The sequence below is a fragment of the Tetrao urogallus genome, assembly GCF_951394365.1.
Source record: "Tetrao urogallus genome assembly, chromosome: 7".
NCBI lineage: Eukaryota > Metazoa > Chordata > Aves > Galliformes > Phasianidae > Tetrao > Tetrao urogallus.
Genome location: NC_136820.1, coordinates 11,910,131 through 11,918,418, shown reverse-complemented (window position 1 = coordinate 11,918,418; position 8,288 = coordinate 11,910,131).

Genomic DNA, 8,288 nt, shown 5'->3' with positions numbered 1-8,288 from the left:
TCTGGGGGATAAAACAGCGAGGTTGAAGCCTGTATGTTAGAATTGAGCCTTCACCAGCTATGCAGTGTGCTGGCACGCATGTTGCTAACAGGCAAGGCTGCTGTACGGTGAACATTACTCAGCTGCGCTTGTGATGGAGGAGGAAGTTCAGAAAAGCCTGTAGTGAAGATGGAGCAACCATAGAAAAGAATGAAAATCTATAAAACGTTATTTCCTTTCCCCCTCTGTAAGGTAATCTTCTGTCTGGCAGACAGTCATGGGGATGTATGGGAACTGCTGTTCCATGCAGCCTGTACCCAACGGGCACTGTAAACAGGGGCTGCTGGTAATGGAATGGCACCCAGCAAATGTGCAGGCCTCCTTTCCTGCTGCCTTACCTAACCTGTAGTGATTTAGTCAAGCACATTAAATAGAAGGGCTTTCCACACTGCGAAACTGTAAAATTAAACTTACACATTTCAAATGTGCTTTCTTAAAATATTGTGCTGTCAATATATCCACTACAAAACTACTGTACTGTTCTGGTACCTAGGCACCATTATGCTTGCAGGGGTAGATCTGTTGTATGAGGTGTACAACAGTAATGAAGAATTAGGTCCCTCAGTTATGATGACAAATAACTTCATCTGTGCTGTTGATTGTTAGCAACAATTCTAACTTGAAAAAGGGGTGTCCATGGTTTAAGGACCTCTCTGAGGTACCCTGAGGCAGCCAGTCCTGGAGCAACCAGTCATGCTGGCAGCAGGCAAAGGCACTTCCTGGGTGCAGAGGTTGTTGACTGCAGGAGTGGAGTGTTGGCTTCCCCAGTGTTCTGAGCCTTCCCTGTCTCTGACAGGCCTGGATCATTCTGTATTCATCTGCAGGGCTCCTTGTTGGTTGTCAGTCTTCACCTAAAAATTTTTGTCTGAATTAACATTGCATGAAATCCAAGAAGTAATAGTCCAGCTTCTCTGCCTACATGTATTGTCAGTGGCCAAATACTGTAAAATTGGTTGCAAATCTAGAAGGCATTTTGTTCCTGTGGCCTATGGAAATGAATTATTATAGTTCAATTACATTTAAAAGATCCATTTTAGATTGTTGGAGAGATTTTACCTTTAAGGCAAAGCTGTTCTTCTCAGTATTGTTGACCTTGTTGCTGAAACCAAAATCAAAAAGGTCGCAGTGCTCTATACGTGCTGTGGTTCACTGTGCAGAAAGCATCTCTCTGAAGAGGCAGCAGTGGAAAAGCTGAGTAAGTAGAATTTCCGCAAGGTATTTTGTTGCCTTTGGCTACAGTTTATTAAAAGCTACAAAGCTATACTTTGAAAAGAAAGACAAGTGCGATTTGTCGTTATTTGTTGATGTGAATTTGTACTCAGGTAATATTCAGAGAGTGCTCATGAAAACATTAATGATTTTTGAAAGTGATTTTTTTTGGTAGTTTTAGCTGCAGTTCATCTGAAGTGAATCTTGAAAGTGAATCGCTGATTATTTGCTTGTTTACAATGCTCTGTTTTTCTTTCAGGAAACAAAAAATATTGTTTGACTGGGCTGAATAACTGACAGTAGTGTGAATTGTGAAGGGACGACATCAACACAGATTGAATATTCAGGCTGGATGCTGACATTTCTTAAAGTATGCATAATAGTTGTGAAGAACAAGCACGTCTCCAGAGGCTTGCTGGGATGAATCTGTAAGAACTGTTACACTATAACCAGGTAATGTCTTACCTATTCCTGTTTTTCTTTCGACCAAGTGCAGGTTGCATTATCCATTCTCTGATGTTTTTTGTTGGTTGTTGATAGCTGCTTCTGCAGAGATGTGCAGCAATGTGAGCACTGAATTCTGCATTTATTTACTACATATTCATTGCAAGTTTTTAAATATGTGCAGGGCTAAATGTAATTTTACAAAGCAGAGTATTACGGTCTCCTACAAAGGAGACAAAGGAGTTTCCTTTCACAGAGACAGTTTTATTTCTTTAATCTGAAGTGGTTAGCTTCCTGCAGCTAATGTAGCAGAGCATCTTCAATATATGTTTAAGTACACCCCTAAATTTACTCTGAACCAATAGAATTTAAGGTGTGGTATACTTGTCTGATTGGCAAATCATAGAATGGCTTGGGTTGGAAGACACCTTTCAAGATCATTGAGCTCCAACCCCCTGCCATGGGCAGGGCTGCCACCCAACCAGATCAGGCTGCCCAGGGCCCCATCCAACCTGGCCTTGAGCACCTCCAGGGGTGGGGCACCACAGCTTCTCTGGAGTGCTGTGCCAGTGCCTCACTGCTCTCTGAATAAAGAATTTCTGCCAAACATCTAATCTAAATCTTCCCTCTTTTAGTTTAAAGCCATTCTCCCTTGTTCTATCACTAGCAGAACATGTGAAAAATCAGTCCCTCTTATATTTATAAGCTCCCTTCAAGTACTGGAAGGACACAGTGCTATCTCCCCAAGGCCTTCTCTTCTCCAGCCTGGACAAGCCCAGCTCCCTCAACCTTTCTTCATAGGAAAGGTACTCCAGACCTTAATATCCACTGTGTGTGTGCAGAAGGCTAGTGTGCAGGGTCTAAAGGAAAGGAGCTGGATGGCAGGTATGTCGCCCTCAGGGCATGCTCAGCTCTCTGAGGGACATGTGGTATGAGCATGTTTGTTCCTTTGGTTTGAGCAGGATTGTTCCTTCAAGGAAAGAAATATCTCAGTCATATTTTATTCTGGATAAAGACTATTGCACATAAATATATATAATTTCTCAGCCTGGTTTAGAGATGGTCAGCAGCAGCACTTCCTTCTGTATCACTCACAGTTCTGCTCTACCTTCAACTGGCCCTTTACCCAGAGCAGCTGGGCGACTGCTTCTCAAGTAGGTGGTTTGCTTTATGCTGGCTGCTTGATTCTCAGGCAGCATGGCTGCAGGTGAGTTCCTTCCTTCCATAAAGCAAGGAAGTATATTTCTGAGTGATGTCATAGCTAGATTGTGCATGTTGTCTTTAGGTATCTCTGAAGACGTTTGTATTTGCTCTATCTTGAGTGGGAATAAGGTAAGATACGTTCCATTTACTGCAGAATAAGAATGTTCATAGAGACAGTAACCTCACAATAGCTAAAAGTGTAAACTGTACTCTGACTACCTTGCAATAATGAATTCAGACATACTTTTCTAAGTAAAGGCTGCCAGTTGTCATCCCATTGCTCCATTGAGTGCTCTGAGAGTCTTTCACCGTCAGGACTCGGTGCCTGTTCAGTCTTCAGCCTCTGTCTGGTTCCAGCCCTTAGCTGGGATTTCCACAACCGCTCCACGCTGGAAAATCCTTAGCCCTCCTTAGGAGATAATGGGCTCCATTTTAGCTGCCATCAGAGCAAGCATTCCACACCACTTACCTTGGAAAGAAATATTCCAGTTATGTGAGCATTGTATTAAACACTCCGTTTATGTTTTCATCATCTCACTGGCTTAATGACCTCAGACCTAGTACCATTATATCCTACCTCTTTTCAGGAAGCTCTATTTTGTTACTTTCTCCAAGGCAGCTCTATTTTCAGTTTGATATGCCTTCAAAAGCAAAAATTTTGGAATGTATTTCTTTTATTTATGCAAACTTCTGCAATTCCTTCCATTTTTCCCTTTAAAAGCCTAGTCACTGGAGGTCTACAGAGCTCAGAAATATCCATCCACCTATGTTCCTGGGTGATGGGCTGCTATTAAAGCTGAGCAGTGTGTTCTGTGTTGGAGGAAGATACTGTTTTCTGTACTTCTCTTTCTGTGAATCGTGAATGATATCTTCAGTGAAGATGATGTGTCCTTTTCAATAGAACTGCCTGTGAAAGTCCTCATCCTCTGAAATGCATAAAAGGATTACTTTGGTTAATATGAGCACATGGACTGTAATCTGATAACCAACAGAAAAATAGGGCTCAGATAGAAAATAAAAATACTCCATATGGGGAAGAAAATAATACTTGTCTTAGAATTGCCTCACAGTTCTAAGGATTTTTTTTAAAGTTTTTAGTATGATGTGAGGAGTAGCAGTAATAGTTCTCACTTGAAAGCAAAACCCCTCTCCCCCCCCCCCCCAAAAAAAAGAATATTTTCAGTAAGCAGAACTATATTTCCAATTCTTCAGAGTGGAAGGAGGCTGGGGGTTTATTTAAATCCTGAATAAATGTATTAGGTTGTATTGAGGGATGCTATGTCTAAACAGATTAGCAGAATTACACTGAGACTACCAAGAAGATGTATCATCCAGGCACATTTTGATATATATGGTAACACAAAGGAAGAGGGAAAAAAACCGACCACGAATGGAAAAAATCCTGTCTCAGTGGGAGGCGTTTGTAGCCATCTCTGAGAGGAACAGAATGATGGGACAGAGCCATGTGATGGCCCTCTGCATGGCTGGCTAAAAATAAGCAGTGTGCACACTTCATATGCATCTCTCCCTGTAGCGGGTGGGAGGGCTGGAAAATCTACACAGGAGCAGATGCTCCACCCTTGTGCATTTCACAGCACCTGCCAGCTTCTTCTCCCTGCCCTTCTCTGAGGGAAGCTACACTTGAGAGGAAGGCTGTGTTTGGTTCTTAACCCCTGTATGATGGCAGCAAATCTGGGGGCGGAGCTGAGAATTAGTGGATCTTCTAAAATGATGTTATTTATCAGCATTTAATTGTTTTTAAGGGTAATTGATTCAGGCTTTAATGTCAAACATTGCATTCTCAAAAAAACAACACAGCCTCAAACAAGAATATTCTGCGGATTTATTCACGCAGTAAAATAAGACATCTGGTATCGTGTGGCTTATTAAAGTAATTTCTCACATTTTCTCAAGAATCTTGCCAAGATGGAGAAAACCTTCCTTCCTTTCACCCCCACCACTATTTCCCCCCTTTCTTTCCTTTTCCTTCCTCTGGTCAAAGAGTATCTACTGATAGTTGTCCCACTGAATGTTGCTGAGTTTGGTTAATTTTTTTCCCCCACTTGTTTGCAAACAATGTCATTTGCCTATGAGGTGATGAACTGCAGTGAAAACTTGCTGACCCATCACTGTAGGAATACAGTAGAAGTATTTTAGCTACATGCTCTGAAGCAAATATTTTGCCTTTGAACAAACATTTGAAATGCAAGTCAGGAACATTAGGGGTTTATGCATTGGTGGGTGGATTCAGTGACCTTGAGATATGTTGTGAGGTTGATTCTTCTCCTGAGCTAAATCAAGCGAAACCCCTCTGATGGTAGACATATTGTAGCAATGCAAAATAAGCATGAAAGTAGGACTTTCTGCAGGCTGTTTCCTCTTACTCAGTCACTTCTTCAATGTGTGAGGGACACAGACGGCAGGTGCAGTGCCAGTAGGACATCTGTCATGACAGTAGAAAGGGAAGCAGGGAAGGATCGCTCTGGGCATTTGCTCTGCCCAGCAAATGCAGATCTCTGGGTACGTGGACTTATTCCAGGTATGCATTATAGATTTCCAAAGTATATTAATTGTATGATTAATTAATTTATATTAATTAATTATATATATTAAAGGCTATAAGTTGTAGCCATAATAAACATTTTTAAATAAAATTTAGAAATACACATTTTGTAGGCTATGTAGTGGTGAATACATGTAGTCTGCCTGTGGGACATCAATAATTTTTTAACTTGCTTCCATAGTAACAATCATTAATATACAGTCTTGTTATGTGGTTATATTCAAGAACTAAAATGAAATTTATGCAGAAGGTCACCATTTTTTAAAATTCTCTTCTCCATTTTAATTTTTTCAGTATATCCTTTCTTCAAATCCATTCTGTCTTTCATAACCTTTTCTTCTCATCATTCTTATCCGTCTATAAAACACGTGGAAGTCCCTAATTTTCTCATCCACAAAGTCACTGAGCTGGTGACATCCTGGATTTCTCATACCATCTTTGCATTGTGATAAGGTTCTTCCTGTTTCTCTGTGTTTTGGAGCCCTTTTCTGCCCTCAAATCCTCTTAACATTTGTGCAGATTGCCATTGTGCTGCTCTTCCCTTCATGCTTGTGTCGGATGGAGTCTACTGTCCAAGAAATTGCTCTCATTCCCACTCTGAGACCACTGTCCTTCCTAATTTTGAAGGAATCCTTAACTAATAAGAAAGGAAAGCACTCATTCAGATGAGTGCTAGGCTTCCCAGAGCCTCTGTGCAGTACCTGTTAGTGAGAATGACTCACAGTAACAAATCTGCATTGTGGAACAGAGCCAGAGACAGAAAGATGTCCTGGCTAGCATGGCAAAGTGGACTGTATGGGGAAAGATAGACTGTTTTGTGGTGGTGGTGGTGATGTTTTTTTCAAATAACATTTAGAAAAGATAGAACCGTTGTCAGGTGGTGAGCCAGTCTTCATTTCCCATTGCTTTAATTGCATTTCTTCTCTCATTTGACATCTCTTAGGAATGATGTGATGATGATAACACTGTCTGCCATTGCTATACTAAGGTGTTTCTTCCAAAATGATAAGAAGTGATGTCATTCCCATAATAAAATCGTCACTGAGCTTTAGAATTGTTTTGGTGACTCAGAGCAAAGCATTCCAGCAAAGCTGTCAGCTCATACTCAGCAAAGACAATCTTTTCAGTTCATGTGCCAGAGATTAATATAGAAACATGAAGAATTTGAAATATACGAATAAATCAGGATCTGTTCTGTGGAAATTCTGCATTCCAGAGGGACAAATCAGAATAGGGGCAGTGAGGAGGAAGGCAGTGTGATGATCCACAGGACTGGAGAAGTGTGGCACAGGGTGAGGAGTGTAGATATGCCACACGCTGAAATATGGTACAGAAATGATTGAGCTAACTGCCACTGAGCTGCTCCAAAAGTGAATCAGTACAGTGACGATAGCTTGGTGTTGAATGTTGAGGAAAACTGGCTGCCTTGGTGACAGGGCTTATCAGCTTGAGAGGAACGCTGCCTAGTCCCAGGAGCATGCTGGCAGGCTGTCCCAGTCTTCTTGGACTTCTTCACATTGTCTACAGTGCTGTAAAACAGGTGTGCCATAATAGAGTTCAACTTGATCAGCCAGGCAGAATGGATATTAACAGAATGAACGATTTCTTTCTTTCAATATAGCGGTAGTGAGATAAAAGCTCTGTTTAATCTAAGGAACAGTTCTGGTAAAAGATCATGAGTGATACAGTGACTAGGAATGCACTGAGCCTAGAAATCAGAAATAATTTTCTACAAGGGCAGGGGACTGCCATCTGACTGAGTAGCTATTAAAGGGGATTTGGTTCACTTCTGAAAAGGGCTAAGTGTTATGACTGCATGCATTAGAGTGCATCATCGCAGTGGTTCTGGAGTTCGTTCTGTCCCTATGTCCCTGAATTCCACAGTGCTGTTCAAGTGGCAGTCAACAATAAATTCAACCAGATGAAAAGTTGATCTAACCTAGTATCCTGTTTGAATAAGTGGATTCTTATTTTGTAAAATGAGTTAAAATTGTTAGGAGGCCATTGTGCTTGCAGTGATTTTTTTCCATCATGTTCTAGCACTGAAGTCAAGAGTTTCTTGATTCACGTGTGGTTTGTCCTTCACAGTATCTAATGAAAATGAGCTCAGTTTATTATTACAACCAAATATTCATGCCTTCCAATGTTTTTACTGTGAAAGCTAGAGAATAATTGTTCCCAGCTCACCTTTTCCAGGAAATCCATGGTATAATACATCTTTGTTACGTTCCTTCTGAGATATTTTTCTAATTCTACGATAGCTTTTGTGATAATGGAAGGGCCCAAACTGCATATATTATTTATAACGAGGCTGTAGCCTCTTCTTTTTAATAATTCCTAAATTGCTGTTTGCCTTTTTAAGCACTGAAACATTTCTGGGTTTCTTTTCTGGTGATGCTGACTAACACCACATGTATATGCATATAACTGTGTTTTCCCCTCCTCCCTTCTTGTGTTATAGTTATTGACACTGAATGGCCTCTGGCATTTTATCACCATTCAGTATTGAACCATCCTCTGAAATGTTTCACAGCCAGCTTTAGGTTTCCTCAGCCTGAAAATTTTGTGTCATCTGAATTGGTCTTTTTTTTATCTGTCTACTTTTAATTTATGAATGCATTTAAGAGCCCACACCTCTCACAGCGTCAGTGAATCTTGATGCTTTCCTAATGTGAAAATTTCTCTGTGAAGAAAGAAGTACAAGCAATTTAAAATCTGACCTATTACAATTGGTCTCTTCCTTTTTTAGTTCTTCTCAAAATAATTTTTTGCTGTTTTAGTTTCTTTTCTTATTTATTGCATAAGTAGATGCCTTTTAAATTCCTTTTCA